The 16,491-nt window shown below is 43.3% G+C and overlaps 1 long non-coding RNA gene across 3 annotated transcripts; it reads right to left on the bottom strand.

Moving 5' to 3' along the window:
- Positions 1-278: 278 nt before the first annotated feature.
- Positions 279-16,388, bottom strand: LOC132008106 (uncharacterized). Of its 3 annotated transcripts, none has more exons than XR_009401543.1 (5): positions 16,274-16,388; positions 15,333-15,539; positions 14,603-14,685; positions 2,592-3,006; positions 279-1,132 (listed from the first exon to the last, which is right to left on the bottom strand). It is a non-coding gene; the product is annotated as an uncharacterized LOC132008106 (long non-coding RNA). The 3 variants fall into 3 exon arrangements; XR_009401542.1 differs by lacking the exon at positions 279-1,132 and having other exon boundaries at positions 1,929-2,871; positions 2,962-3,006; XR_009401541.1 differs by lacking the exon at positions 279-1,132 and having other exon boundaries at positions 1,929-3,006.
- Positions 16,389-16,491: the final 103 nt, after the last annotated feature.

Below are 16,491 nucleotides of genomic sequence, written 5' to 3'. Positions count from 1 at the left end.
TTTACAGCAAATAACGGAGAAAAGGTCAATGTCTAAAACATATAAAGAGTGACTCTAACTCAATTAAAAAAAAATAAAATGACTCAAAGGAAAATTGAGAAAAAAGGTATGGTGTTAGTCAAAACTCTTTCCTTTGAAAGTAATAAAGCTTAACCGTTACTCCTTTAAGCAAAGGGAATTTATTGACTCAAATAACTGAGAACCCAAAGGAACAATATGCTTCAGGAATGGCAGGATCCCAGTGCTTAGATATGCCCACAACAACTGCTTGTTCTTGATCCCTCTCTTAGTTCTTTCTTTTTGAAAGAACTGTCATGCAGGGTCTCTGCATATGGTAGCAATATGTTTTCTTGTAGCTGTAGGCTTACCATCATTGAATCTGTCATAACTGCTTTGGTTTTAAGGGTTCTAAAAACCAACCCAAACTGGTTTAAACAAAATAGAGAAATTAGCCTGTAAAACCAAAGACGTATAATCTAAGGTCAGACTGTCCTTGAGTGGAGCTTGAACCAAAAGTTCCAACATTGTCCATGTAGTACTCATTTCGCCCTTCTACAACGTCCTTCCTTCTGCTGTGCTGGTTTAAAACTCAGGTTCCTCATGATGGCCTCTAGTAGCCCTAGATTCCCTTCATCCTTGAAGCTGTAATGGGGTAGGGGGGTAGTTTTTCTCTCTCACAACCCATATTTCAGTGGCTCTGACTGGGTCATAGGACCATTCCAAATAATCTTTGTGGCCATTGAATATGATTGGCTACAGTGGGTCCTATGCCCACCTATGGACCCAAATAGAAGTCACCTTCACCCAAAGTAGAAGAACTGAGAATAAGAGAAAGAAGTAGTTCCTTCTCCCTTTCTTCAAAATCAATGTATTATTACCAGAAGTAGAGTGAAGTACATTTCAGGGAGTGAACATGTATCTACTACAGCGTTCTTATATACAACTCATAACCTTAGAGAAGGACAGATCTGCTTTCTGAGATGCTCCCAGAGGCCCTAGCTATGCTGGAGACATGTGCCTTCCTTTGGGCCAATTCATCACTGTGTCCCACTGAATGGGTCCTAGCTGGGCATCCAAGAAGCAGAGCCTGAGACTTGTACCTGAGCAATTGAGGAGTGCTCTCAGGAAAATCCTATAAGGGAGCAAAAGAAGCAAGATAGGGTCAGGAAAGAAACTGTGCAAAGGAGATTCAGCTGATCTCTTGGGGGAGTTCTGATGCATAAATTGCACTGCAGAATTGTCTACCCCACCTTCCCATGAGGCAGAGGAGTGGTCTTCTGTATTTCCTTTTAGATGTGGAACACCCCCTGGTGGAAGGGGATAATATCCCAGTCAAATCGGCCCCCACCTCCTGAGGGCAATTCTCCGAAGAAAAATGCAGCAGCAAGCCTCTAGTGGCAGCACTCACCTGAACTGCAGGATGGGTGCCCTGCCCAGTAAAGGGGAATCTGACTGGGGAACCTACAGTGTCTACTGCAATGACTAAAATGACCGGGTCTTCCGGGGTCATTCGTATGCCTTGTGACAGGGGAGAGAGACCTTTTGGGGGAGAGTCCCCCCAGAATCTTATGGAATGGGAGAAGGGTGATTCTGAAAAGCAGAACCAGATACTGTCGGTATTTTACTTCTTTAACTGGCCAGCGCTCACACACATGTCCCTACAGTTTAGTGAAAGTCCCCATTTAAGGTAATGTGACCAGATAAGTGACCAGAGGCCCTCTGAGTTCTTGCAGCAGATGCTGTCACTGCCTTGCCCATATCCTCCTGTCCTTACCACTCTCATGCATACTGGCCTGGTTTCCAGAGGCCAGCATGCACGCTTCTCTGTATAATGGCTTTCTCAGAGTCATCCCTCCTTTGTCACTTACACAAGAAGGCCAGAAGTACAGAGGAATTAATGTATCTTCTTCCCTGGGAGCTCCTCTCAACCGATGACTGATGGGGCTTGATGTATGGACGCCCTAGTTCCCTTACTCCTTGTAGTGGACTAACACTTCTGTGCATGTTCTACACTGGTTCCCAGTTTCCCATGGGATTAAGCCCCAAGTGTACACAATGGTAACTGGCTTGATAATGCCCACTATATTGGTTGCATAAGTTTCTCTCACTTTCCCACTCTTCTACCAGTGTTTTTTTTTTTTTTAAAGATTTTATTTATTTATTTGAGAGAGAATGAGCAAGAGCACAGGAGCAGGGGCATAGACAAAAGGAGAAGGAGACCCCGCTGAGCAAGGGGCCCGATGCGGGACTCGATCCCAGGATGCAAAGATCATGACTTGAGCCAAAGGCAGACACTGAACTGACTGAGCCACCCAGATGCCCCCCTACTAGTATTTTTTTTTTTAATCTCCCAAATTAACTATTTGCAGTCAAGTCTTTGTCTCAGGATAGGCTTCTGGGGGCACAGAAATTGAAACGTCTCCTCCCCAAACAGAAACAGCTTGAGTCATGCCTTGTCTGCTGCAATAAGATCTGTGTGTTTGGGGGGGAGGGCCCACATGTGACTCCCCATAGTCCAGCAACAAACAAGTAACACTCACAAACAAATTACTGGAAGAGGGATGAAAGAACCTCACTAAATAAAAACTCACATTTGGAACAGGTGAGAGATAGAACAGAAGTAGCCACCAGTTCACAGTGCAGCCTACCCCTCTCCAAGGCAGGAGCAGCGAGTGCTCTTGGCTTTGGCAGTAGACAACATCCTTGTTCAGTCCATCTCACTGTCTCCGGGCTATTCTCTGTGCTCATCTCTCTTGTTCATTGTCCTCCATGGCCATTTCTAAAGGGTTTCTGGCATGGATTCCTCTTCCGAATTCTGTACAACATGAGCAGCTCATTTCCTGTCCATGTGAAATCTGAAGCCTGAAGAAGCTGTAAGGTCATATCAGCCATCCTAGTCTGATTATAAGACTCACCTGGAATTCTTATTAAATACATAAATTCCCAGCACTGCTTTTTTACCTTTCTGAAGGAGAAGATCCTGGAAAGTTTTCTTGTCTGGATTTCCTAGAGAACAGAACAAGAGGCAAAGGTTTCATGGTAGGGTCTTAATGGGAAGTGCTATCCCAAAGCAAAAGTTAGAGACAAAAGGGAAGGAAGGAAAACAACTGAAAGGTGGTCTATTTTTTAGCTCACTGTAGTTGCTTAGTTACAAGGGAGTCTTCTTAAAAAGTTATGCAAATGCACCATATTTTGAAATGGTCCACTGTGCGGTGAAGGGGAAAGATTATTTGCTGGTTCCTTCCTCTTACCTTGCACTGGCCGACGTTCACCCGTGGGGTGTTAACTCCCTCACGGCCTGGGATTCTTTCCCACTCTCCCCGAAGGGGAGGCCAAGTTCCTTGACGGATAGGTTCATGAAATCATGGTTGGTGCGAGAACAGCAACTTCCTCAAGTGAGGAAATGCAGGCAGAGAACAATTAATTCACAGGATTTGGAGGTTAAGGGATGATAGTCAAGATATTTGACAAATAATACATGCACACCGTTGAATGAGAAATTATTATAGGACAAAGAAAATGAATACTTATATTGATGATATCAAAAACCAAGATTCTCAGACCAGGAGAAAGGAAATATGAACATAAACTCCAAGAAGTTAAGTACTACTCTGTAGTCCTTTTGTTCTTTAATTTTAATTTTTTTAAAGATTTTATTTATTTGAGAGAGAGAGAGAGAATGAGAGAGAGAGAAAGAACAAGCATGGCAGGGGGAGAGTCGGAGGGAGAAGCAGATTCCCTGAAGAGCAGGGAGCCTGATGTGGGACTCAGTCCTGGGACTCCAGGATCATGAACTGAGCCGAAGTCAGTCGCTTAAGCAACTGAGCCACCCAGATGCCCCTACTCCATAGTCTTTTAAAAATATATATTTAATTAATCTCTACCCCACAATGTGAAGTTTGAATTCATGACCCCAAGACCAAGAGTTGCATGTTCTTCTTACTGAGCCAGCCAGGTGCTCCACAACTCTGTAGTCTCAAATTTAAATTTGGGTATGAACCTTCAGTATAAACCCAAGTTATATTTTCTTTTAAAAACAAAAAAGATAATTTTCTAGCTCCATATACTTAAGATTTTATTTGTTTATTTGAGAGAGAATGAGAGAGAGATATCCTTAGCAGGGGTAAGGGTAGAGGGAGAAGCAGACTCCCCACTGAGTAGGGAACCCTTGATCCCAGGACTCTGGGACCATGACCTGAGCCAGAGGCAGATGCTTAACTGACTGAGCCACTCAGGCACCCTTGCTCTGAATACTTAAAAAAAAAAAAAACCCAAGCCACCAAGTCACTGGGAATGAGTACCCATAGCATCCAGATTGTGGTCTCTAAATAGTATTTTTTTCTAAAAGGAACCAAGGATACTTGAAGAAATGTCTGAGTTCTTATCTGGAGCAGAGAATGTACAAGAAGAGCCTGAAACACCTTGTATTTGAAATAAAAAAATGAAACAGACAAACCTACAGAATATTACTGTAGGAAACAACCTTTAGCACATAGGAAAAGTTGAACATCAAAAATGAATTGTCTTCCAGTGAACTGAAAGACATCAAATATGTTGTTTGTGAGTTCATGATGATATCCAAAACAATAAAAATTACAAAATGCTTTGGTCAAGTTTGGAGGATGCCAGGCAATCATTTCATTATCCTGAATACTGCTACATAAAGGAAATAAGCACTTGTGCTTCTATTCCATGAATTATATCTCAGAGCAACTAAAGAGTCGACAAGGGAATGTATTCTTTATAGAACAATTACAGCTGATAAACCTATAAAGGATGAGAGATTAAAATGAAATACTAGAAAAGAATAAAATGAAATACTAGAAATAATAAATATTAGAATTAAAATGAAATAATGGTTCCAAGCTAGTTCTCTCAAATACAATATCCTGTGATAAAGGAAAAATTCTGTATTTGCTTTGTTCAATGGCGTAGGCATTGTAGCTGTTGAGCACTTAAAATGTGGCTAGTGTGACTAAGGAATTAGATTTCTAATTTTGTTCAATTTTCATTGCATTTAAATAGCTGCATGTGGCTAGTTGCTATTGTATTGAACATTACAGTTCTAGGGCATGATTATCTTTGGCTGCTGAAATCACTGGATGAAAGACTGGTGGGGAATTTACAATGCATAGATTAGAATTACTACCCCCGAATTTACTGATCCATCCTAAAAATCACAAAAAGAGACAAACAGACATCATGTCATCTGAGGTGATACAACGGGAAATATGTAACACCTCCCATGAAATATTCTTGCCAAAAATATCAAACCTAAATCTGATTCAGCTTCTAGATCTAACTACCAGTTTTGGAAATACACAGAATAGGAGCACATGATATACACCATAGCAAAAGAGATCAGCAAAACCTAGAATGTGGTAAACTCCTCAAGACAAACAATATGATTTTGTATGATAATCAAATAATTGTAGGGGTACCTGAGTGGCTCAGTCTGTTAAGCATTTGCCTTAGACTCAAGTCATGATCTTAGGATCCTGGGATGGAGGCCCACACTGGACTCCGTGCTCAGTGGGGAGCCTACTTTTCTCTCTGCCCCCTCCAACTGCTCATACTCTTTCTCTCTTTCCTGTATAAATAAATAAAATCTTAAAAAAAAAAAAAACAATTTTAAGGGAAAAGAAGTGGGAGGGGATGAAACCTATGGCTCAGAGAGACTTTGTTTAGAATCAACTGTGTTGGGTTGCCTGGGTGGCTCAGTGGGTTAAGCCGCTGCCTTCGGCTCGGGTCATGATCTCAGGGTCCTGGGATCGAGTCCCGCATCGGGCTCTCTGCTCAGCGGGGAGCCTGCTTTCTCCTCTCTCTCTCTCTCAGCCTGCCTCTCTGCCTACTTGTGATCTCTCTGTCAAATAAATAAATAAAATCTTTAAAAAAAAAAAAAAGAATCAACTGTGTCTTTTCCTAGGGCCCCCAGAAAGCAGAATCTGTAGTAAAGTTATGTGCAAATACTTTATTGAAGAGACAGGAATGAGGGACAATAAGCGAAACAGAGGAGCACCAGAAGGCACGATCAAGTTGGCCACCATGAAGAGTGATTCCTTAATCCCACAACTTTGTGAGAAGTTACATATGCTGTGTCTTCAGACTGTTGATCTGCGCATGAAAGGGAAAGCGGTTGTCCATTGGTTCTCATCTTGGTTGGTTAAAGTTTGCTTCAGAGAGGTTTTTTGTTTGTTTGTTTGTTTGTTTGTTTGTTTAAGATTTTGTTCATTTATTTGACACAGAGAGAGAGATCACAAGCAGGCAGAGAGGCAGGCAGAGACATGGGGAGGAAGCAGGCTCCCTGCTGAGCCAACCCCAGGACCCTGCGATCATGACCTGAGCCAAAGGCAGAGGCTTAACCCACTGAGTCACCCAGGTGCCCCTGCTTCAGAGAGTTTTAAGTCCCTGGCACTTTTGGGTTGTACATGTCAAGCAGATTTCTACAGTGTTCCACACTGCAGCATTAAACAGAAGCCCTGAAGAAAGGCCAGGCTACACCTGCGTGTAGCTGGTTGGAGCCTGTGCAGGACTGATCTGGGCAGCAATGGCTAAATTAAGTGACGTGAGCCCAAGAGGATCTGGAGTTATGCACAGAGATGTTTGATATAAACTACTTAAAAAAGAGAGAGGGGGCGAGCAGGAGAGGGAATGAATTGGGGGAACTTGAATGCTACTGAATTTTGACTGGATATATCTGGTGACATTAAGGAATTATTGTTACATTGTTAACTTTTTGTATGCCTATGGTACAGTGCTTATGACATTTCTTCAAGGCTTATCTTTTAGAAATCCATACTAGAGTATTTACACATGAAACAATACGGTGTCTGGAATTTTCTTCAAAATAACGCAGTTTCTAAGGGAGAGTGATGGAGGCACAGCTGAAAAAGACCGGCTGTGAGTTACGGGCTGGTTTTAAAAACATCCGCTAACGCTAATATTCCTCCCTTCCAAAAGCAGAATCTAATTTCTCTCAACTTGAATGTGGATGGGACTTAGTGACTTAATGAATACAATGTGGTGGAGGTGATCTTGTACGTCTTCCAAGACTGTTATAAAAGTCACTGCAACTTCCGCCTTCCTCTCTTTTGGCTCACTTGCTCTGGGGGAAGCCAGCTACCATGCTGTGAGGATGCATCAGCTGCTCTGCAAAAGGGCCAAGTGGCAAGAAACAGATGCTTCCTGGCAACACCTTCCCAGCCAGAGGTGAGGGTCACCTTGGAACAGATCCTTTAGCCCCAGCTAAGGCTGCAGATGTCTGCAGGCCAGGCCAACAACATGACTGCAACCTCATGACCGATCCTTAGCCAGAACAACTCTAAAGGCCTAAAATCCTGACTCTCAGAAACTGTGCAACATCATCAATGTTTATTACTGTTTCAATTTGCTAAGTTTGGGGTAATTTGTTATACAGCAGTGGTCAAATGAAATAAGTTAATAATTGTTGAAGCTGGGTGTTGAGCTCATCGTATTCTTCTTATTTTGGTATATGTTTGAGATTTTCCATGATAAAAATTAAATACTGAATTCCTGTATTATATTTTCATATAAATCCTTTCCAAGTGGCTCAAAGACTCTCTGTAAGAAAGCAAAAATTCCTAGAAAATTATCATCTTCGTTACCTCAAGGTAGGGAAGGATTTCTTAGGCCAGACATGAAAAGCATAGACTATCAAGAAAACACTGATAAGTTCATACATTGAAGATAAGAGCTACTTATTGGATGATACTATAAAGAAAGTGAAAAGATAAGCCACAATCTGGAAGGAGATACTTGTTACATATACAATAAAAAAGATCTGGTTCTATATGTGACTCCTACAAATCTGTAAGAAAAAGATAGGCAATCCAATAGAAAAATGGGCAAAGGATATGAATACTCAGTTCACAGAAGGGGAGACCTAAAGGCCAATGAACAAATAAAAAACGGATCCACTGATCAGTAGTATCTGCTTCTCTGTGTTTGTCCCCACACCCATTAACACTCCCTCTCCTAGCAGCCCTCAGACATGGCTGACTGGAGTTGCTATATAAATACCCTCAAATACTCTAGCCTTCTTGCCTCTCTGAGGCATGTGTCCTATTCCACTTCCCAGTTTCCCCTTGTGGAATCCCCCTGGAATTGTTCACACTAGTCCCTGGCTTGGTAACACAACTCTGTATTATTGACTGCCTTCCCTTCCCTGTCTCACTTCTGTACTCCGCTCCCTGTTTCCTGGGATTACATCCCACATTAATCTTGAATTCTTGCCTCGGGGCTTTCTTCTGGGGGAACCTAAACTAATATAAGAGTGTTCAAGCTTCCTTGCCAGTATCACACTGGGTCTGAGCCCTGGCAATTCTGTGGGAACTTTACACATGAAAAAAAGCTATAGCCTTGAAATGCATAGAGGAGAAAGGGGCCTGCTGGCTTTAAGCCAGTCCTAAGGGTGGGGGGCCCACACCATGGCCATAGGTATACTCTTCAAAGCTGCCCCAAGCCCAGAACTCTGCAGGTCTGCTTTCTTTCTGCCCTCGTTGAACCTTGTCCATCAATGTCCTTGGCCCTGACTTGCTGAGGTTCATAGCTAAACTCTCTGTTGCTTGAGTCATTTTTGATATGCTGATCTGGCTTTAGACTGTTTAACTTGGTAAACACTGCAATCTGGGTCACAGGCCAGGTTTTTTTGGTGAGCTGGTTCTGTACACATGGTTATCTGCCACCCATCCCCCACACTGGGGTTCTGGCCATGGTCATAGTACAAGTGAACATAAGAACCATTTCCCTGTAATGAAGCCTGCATTGCTGCCAGTGGCTTCTCAGATGATGGGGGTTGGTGCCAGTGGCTTGGCAGCAACATGAGATGGGGACCTCTGTGTGGGCATAAGAAATCTTGATCACAACAGTCTGTATCAGTGCCTTGGGTGAGCCCTAGGAATAGAGATGGTGCTTCTGGCTGTACCAGGACAGTGAGCTTTGATGGGAATCAGCTTAGAGAGGAGTTGGCTTCACTATGAGCCAAGGCAGGAAACAAGGCAATGGATATCCTCCATGGGTTTGCCATATTGTCTCGGTTGTAATATCTTCTGTTATGGTGTTGGGTATGTGTGTGGAGACTTCCAAATTCTTGTGGCCTATATTAATTACCTATTGCTGTGAGACAAATTGCCCCCAAATTTAATAGCCTACAACAATTTATTATTCTCACAGTTTTTGTGGGTCAGAAATTCAAGAACAGCTTGACTAGGCAATTCTGGCTCAGGGTCTTTTGTGAGGTCTCAGTTAAAATGTTGGCGAGGACTGCCGTCACTTGAAGCCCTGATGGGCGAAAGGAGCCATTTTCAGGTTGACTTTCACATGTTTGGTAAGTATGTGCTAGTTCTTGGTGGCAGGCCCTAGTTCCTCCCCACCTGTGCCTCTCCATGGGCTGTTCAAGTGTCCTCCTGATGTGATGGTTGGTTTCCTCCAAAGCAAGTGGAGAGGGACAGGGAGAAGAGGGACAGGGGGAGGGAGAGGAAGAAGAAGGAGGAGCTATCCTGTGTATGACCTAGCCTCAGAAGTCAAGTAGCATAATTCTACCACATCTTTATTTGTTAGAAGAGAGTCACGAAGTCTGACCTCTATTTTACAGAGAGGAATTAAACTCTAAATTTTCATGAGAATATTAAAGAATTTGTAGCCTTTTTTTTTAAAGCACCATATTGCTTCTACTTTAAAGCTAACTATAACTTGGATTATAAGGTCTTTTCCAGCTTCTATTTCTGACTAACTTCATTTTTCTATTCTTTCCTTATGGAAGCAGTAAGATTTAAATCATCAGTTGGGGATATAGTATGGTCAACTTCTATTTCTTTAATTAATAACTAGAATGCTTGTCTGTTCCTCAATCCCTCTCTCCTTTCTAGTGAATTACCTAGGAAACCTGGGGCTTATTCAATCTAAAGTGGCCATTCCAATTTCCAAGTCGGCTGAGCCAGCGCTGTACAGTTAACCTGTGAAAAGGAAGACATTTGGAGACGACCCTGGTTGACAGACTGTCCTGCTCATCTCCAGGGTTGTGGTGAGAAGAAATACTGCCAGGTCATGGTGGTCATGAAAATGCATGGCTCAGCTCTCCTGTTGGGGGGACTGTCATTGACTAGAAACCCAGCCACTGCCACTCTGGTTCTACCACTGCTTCTGTGCTGGCTGTGCAGGCCCATTCCTGAGATATGCACGGCTACTCCAGCTAGCAACTCTGGCCCCAGTAATCCCCTTTGGCCTGGACAAGCCTTTTTCAGAACTGCACCACAGTCTTAGACTCTTCGTAACCAGTCTGTCCTTCCCACTTCCCCTCACAGCTGTTGGATTTTTCTTTCAGTCTGAATCTTCTACTTGCTTTTTCCTCTTTCCTTCCCCCCCCCCTTTTTTTTTAAAGATTTCATTTATTTATTTGACAGGCAGAGATCACAAGTAGGCGGAGAGGCAGGCAGGGAGAGAGGAGGAAGTAGGCTCCCCGCTGAGTGGAGAGCCCGATGCGGGGCTCGATCCCAGGACCCTGGGATCATGACCTGAGCCAAAGGCAGAGGCTTTAACCCACTGAGCCACCCAGGCACCCCCTTTTTATCCCTCTCAGATATTTCTCCTAGTAAGTTTCTTGCAGGTCTGTTTGGACATTTCTTGATCTCCCAGGCATACACAGTGCTGGAGTTGGTTCCCACTGGCTTGGGAGAGCAGGTCTGTATATCTTCCTGATTCTATATTCAGTGACATCACGTTGGTAGCAGAAATAGGCCATGGTGGGAGTATTTACACACAGAAATCAACAAATGCTACCTGTGAGGGTGTTTTCCTCCAAGGGAGCTGACTGATAAACATTTATCAGTATATCTCTGGTGTATACCCAACAGAAATGTGTATGTATGCTCACCTAGAGACTTGTACTGGATTCTTAGGCTGTTCATAGCATCATTAATCATAGTTGCCTCAAACTGGAAACTGCCCAAATGTCCATCAGCAGTAGGACAGATAAATAAACTTTCAGATTATGGCATATATACATTTAACTAGTAGACTATAAAAATAAAAACAAGGGGCACCTGGGTGGCTCAGGCAGTTAAGTGTCTTCTTTCAGCTCAGGTCATGATCTCAGGGTCCTGGGATTGAGCCCCATGTCAGGCTCTATGCTCAGTGGGAAGTCTGCTTCTCCCACTCCCTCTGCCCCCTGGCTTGTGCTCTCTATCTCAAATAAATGAATAAAATCTTTGAAAAAAGTAAAATTAAAAAAGATTCAAATTATTTATACAACAATATGGATGAATTTCACAAACATAATGCTGAATGAAAGAGTCTAGACACAAAAGACTCCATACTATAGTATTGCATTTATATAAAGTGAAAAACTGGCAAAAAGAGTCCATAATGTAAGAGGTTATCAGAGTGGCTCCTGCATGGACATAGTGACTAGGAGGGTCCAAGAGGGATCCTATGAATTAATTTTTGACCAAGACCCTAGTCATATGTTTACTTAAAAAAATTCATTGAGCTATATATGGATGATCTCTTCACTTTTCTGTATACATGTTATGCTTCAACAGAGAGTTTATAAAAAAATTATATATAATTAGATATTCCATAAAGGCAATGGTTTAAAAAAAATAAAAAATTTTAAGGGCACTTGGGTGGCTCAGTTGGCTAAGTGTCTGATTCCTGATTTCAGCTCAGGCCATCTTTGGATTGAACCCTGCATCAGGCTCTGTGCTGGGTGTGGAGCCTGCTTAAGATTCTCTCTCTCCCTCTCCATCTGCCCCTCCCACATTCAATGTGGGGTTTGAACTTACAACCCTAAGATTCAAGAGTTGCATTCTCCACTGACTGAGCTGGCCAGGTGCCCCTGAGTAATATTATATGTAACTATTATATATATATATATATATATATATATATATATATATGATATATATAAATATTAGATATATATATATCTAATATCCATATATATAATAAATATATACATATATAGATATATATCATGTTTTGTCTATCTGTTCATCTGTTGATGGACATTTAGGTTGCTTCCATCTCTTGGCTATTGTGAACAATGCTATAGTGAATATGTGTGTACCAATATCTCTTCAAGATCCTGCTTTCAATTATTTTGGATATATATCCACAAGTGGCATTGCCGAGTTATATGATAATTTTTTTTTTTTACAGTGGGCTCCACACCCAATGTGGAGCTTGAACTCACAACCCTGAGATCAATAGTTGCATGCTCTACCAACTGAGTCAGCCAGGCGCCCCATGATAATTCTTTTTTTCAATGTTCGGAACTGTCGAACTGTTTTCCACAGTGCACTACCATTCCCACTAATACACAACAGTTCCAATTTCTCCATATTCTTGCCATTTGTTATTTTCTATTTTGTTTTGATAGTAGTCATTAAAATGAGTGTGAAGAAAGGAAGATATTTTTATATGCTTTTTTACTGTTGCCTCCACAGAGCCTAGATCAGTCTCTGGTATATAGTAGCCACTCAATAAATATTAGTTGTAGAAGTGAATTAACTGAATGAGTTGAGATCCTGTATAGGGTTGTGTAGTGGGCTGAATAGTGGTTCTCCTAAAGATGTGTCCATATCCTAATCCCCAGAACCTATGATTATTACCATATTTGGGAAAAGGGTCTTTGTAGATGTAATTAATTAAGGATCTTGAGATGAGACGATCATCCTAAATTATTGAGATGGGCCCTAAATCCAATGACAAGTGTCCTTATAAGAGACACACACAGGAGAAGACAATATAGAATAGAGGGCAATGTGATGACAAAGGCAGACATTGGAGTGATGTGGCCACAAGCTAAGAAGGCCAAAGAATGCCAACTTCCATCAGAAGCTGGAACAGGAGGGATTCTCCCCTAGAGTTTCCAGAGGTAATGAGCCCTGCTGACACTCTGATTTTAGACTTCTTGTCTCCAGAAGCATGACAGAATACATTTCCATCAGTTTTTGTTTTTGCCACTGAGTTTATGTTAATTTGTTACAGCAGTTACAGGAAACTTAGGAAGGTCAATTGTCTTTTAACTCTATTACTGTTTTTTTTTCTTTTTTAAAAAGATTCTATTTATTTATTTGTTATCTGTTTTTTTTTAAGATTTTACTTATTTATTTGACAGAGATCACAAGATTTTAGGGAGCCCGATGCGGGACTCGATCCCAGGACCCTGAGATCATGACCCGAGCGAAGGCAGTGGCTTAACCCACTGAGCCACCCAGGCGCCCCTGTTTTTATTTTTTAAAGATTTTACTTATTTATTTGACAGACAGAGATCACAAGTAGGCAGAGAGGCAGGCAGAGAGGGGGAAGCAGGCTCCCCGCTGAGCAGAGAGCCCCGATCATGACCTGAGCAGAAGGCAGAGACTTTAAACCACTGAGCCACCCAGGCGCCCCTCTATTACTCTTCTCATAATATCTTATCTATGCACAGGAGAAAACTTTTGTTTCTCTACTGTAGAAATCTGAGAGCTAGGGCACCCATCCAACTCATCTAACAGAAAGTTCAAGTTCTCTGCCTTTAAATTGGTGATCTCCTCTCAAGATTGGGTCTTGTCCTTCATGTTGATATCAAGGCCATTTCCTATATTCGTGGGGCTTGCATATGGAGGCCACCAGGAGCTCAGCCAACAGCTAAGGTGGCTAACCCTGTACTCCTAGATCAAGGATCCCTAAACATTTTCCTGTAGAGCCTGCCAAGGAGTGTTGGGATTTTTATATTTGTAAGTTGACCTATCCCTCACAAGGAAGTTGCTACCCTGTGGAGCTTCCTTCTTACCTAAAACCCTCCCACTTGTGTTTATTCCAAACCCTCAAGATCAACCTTCTTCACAGGCCATATAGTACCTTATATGTTAGGTAAGATTCTGATATCTATAATCAGGGAATTGTTTTGTTCCACGCAGACTGAAAGTGTAAGAAGATCTCTGACATATGAAAAAATGATGATGTGTCAAATAGCGCAGACAAGGTCCTGTGATACTCAGGGAAGGTCAGACAGCTGATAAGATAGATCTTACTGGGGCAGCTTTCATCCTTGCAACTGAGTGCTCATAGATATCCATTGTATATGGTAGACTGATGCCTCCCCTAAGCTTCCTTTATTGGATCCTTTTTACAGCTGTGCATGCTGGCTAGCAGCTAAATGAGATATATATACAAAACATGGCTCTCTGGCCTCAAGGTGGAATCAGCTCTATGATATAATCCATGCCCCAAGGCTCTCCATAGGATCAGGCTGAAGCTTAACTCCAGATAAGACCACATCCTGGCTTAGCTCCCTTCCCTGTTCTGTTCTGCTTCCTTTATTGCCTTTCTCCAGAAAGCATTCTCATAAAAAATTATGTACTCAAATTACACTTCAGTCTCTGCTTGTCAGGAAACTGACCTAAGACAACACATGAGTAAAAGCTAAAAAACTGTAGAACCATCCATGTCCCTGACCTGGAGATTAAAGCAAAGATATAGAAAATGAGGACATGAAATCAGAGAGAGCAAAGGGCCACACAAACAGAGAGAATGCCTTTCTTGAGTGGAAAAAAAGAAAGAGCAGAGGTAACGTCAAAGTATCCTAGTGGATACAAACCTCCTTAGGCATGTAATTAGAGCAGTTCCAGGAATTCTTTGCTACACACATTAAAATTTCCAGGTGGTAGTGGTTCAGTTTTGCTGTGGGGAATAAAGGAAAAGGTTAGTTCCACTTCTGACCTAGAGGAGTAGGGCGAGCAGTATCTCCTGTAGCCACGTCATGGTTTCATGTGAACCACCTCCATCTGACTGGGTCCTTGCCAGACAGCAGGGCCATGTCTTCCATTTCCCTACCTCATCCTACACAGTCCTTGTAGGATACTGTAGCCAAAACCACCTGCAAACCAGAAAGCCAGTGGTAAGGCCTAGACCAAACAATACATTTCATACAGGAATAGGAAGGATGTGTGGGTGTAGAACTGGGGTGAGGCTGGAGGCTGGGGTGCTGCTAAGCTTCATGAGGCTTGACGTGGTTGCCTAGGAAGGTAGGTCAGGACCTGGGCATGAGGGTGGGGGTATATTCTAGAATCAGAATTCTGTGTTCTGTGGTAAAGCTGAAAGTCACCACAGGTATATCAGGGGATTTCTTTGTTTTCTAGGGAGTGTAGAGTGCTCAAACTCTGAGGCGGCTGCCACAGGAATATTCCTCACAACACAAGGATTGTGTCAGACAATGTTCTGGTTATCTGTTGCTGGGTGGCAAACTGCTCTAAAACTTAGAGGCTTAAACCAGCACCCAAGTTACCATTTCTTAGGATTTTGGAAAAGGCACAGTAGGAAACACTTACCTCTGTTTTAGGTAATGAGGAACAGCTCAGATGGCTTCTCCCCTCCATGACTGGTCCCTCAGCAGGGACTCATCAGGGTTCATCTGGGTTCATCAGGGTTCATGTGTCTGGGACATCAGTTCTTGGTGATAACTGGGTCCTTACTTTTCCTCCATGTAGTCTCAGGGTTTTTGCCTCTTCATGTGGTGGTCTCTGTGTGCCATCTTTCTACAGCAAGGTGGAAGAGGGGGAGCAGCTCAGAATTATAATGAGCTTGAAATCAAGGTTACCAGGTATTCCCTAAGCTCATCTCTGTAATTAGCACAGTCACTTCTGCACATTCTTCCATTGGTTAAATCAAATCACAGGTCCAGTCCAGGTTCCAGGGTCGACGACCACATAAGGTTATACTGTGAGGAGGCAAGTTTTAGGGGGGCCACCAAAGTAACAAACTCCCTGAAAAGAACGGCTCTAGGAGCAGACGCGTGTGGGCTGAGGGTGCTCCAATTCCTAATTTTATGCTGGCTTCTCTTCAGAGAGGTTTGAGAACAAAGAGTGGGGTTGTAAGGTAGCCCCGCACTTCCTCCACATTATTAAAGGTGGGGGGTCTGGTCGGCCACTGGATCAGCCTGAATCAAGAAAGGCTGGGCTCTGTGCGTCTTCACTCTGCCTAGAGGCATTTATGGCGCATAGCCTATGCACTGGTTTCTTAACACACGTGTTACTTCGTTATCCCTACTTTACGGAGGGGAAAGCGAAGGCTGGAACACAGCACTCCTTCAACAGTAGGGCACACCACCGTACACACCACGACGAAGACTCCTAGGCCCTTTCTGCCCCGCAGGTAGAGTCGGGGCAGAGCCGGGGGTTCCGGGAGGGCAGTGCTCATCACGGTCGCCCACCAAGCAGAGCGGATGGCTCCCAGGCAGTCAACGGGAAGAGGACGCCTCAGGGATGCTAACCTGTCACCGCCGGGCCGCGCGAAGGGCAAAACTGGAGCGCTAATGCGCCTTGAACCCGAGGCGGGAGGGTTCTCAACAACCTGCACACCGGGGGCCCGAGACCCGCCTCCAAGGCCCCGGGTGCAGGAGGAGGGGCCGCGCGCTGCGCCCCGCCCCCGCACGCACGCTTCGCCCGCCTGCTGCGCAGCTCTGGCCCCGCCCTCAGGATTGACCGCCCG

The sequence above is a fragment of the Mustela nigripes genome, unplaced genomic scaffold (genome assembly GCF_022355385.1).
Source record: "Mustela nigripes isolate SB6536 unplaced genomic scaffold, MUSNIG.SB6536 HiC_scaffold_75, whole genome shotgun sequence".
In the NCBI taxonomy this organism is placed as follows: Eukaryota; Metazoa; Chordata; class Mammalia; order Carnivora; family Mustelidae; genus Mustela; species Mustela nigripes.
The sequence above is the reverse complement of the archived record's forward strand: the minus strand, read 5'-3'. Positions and strand labels throughout refer to the sequence as shown.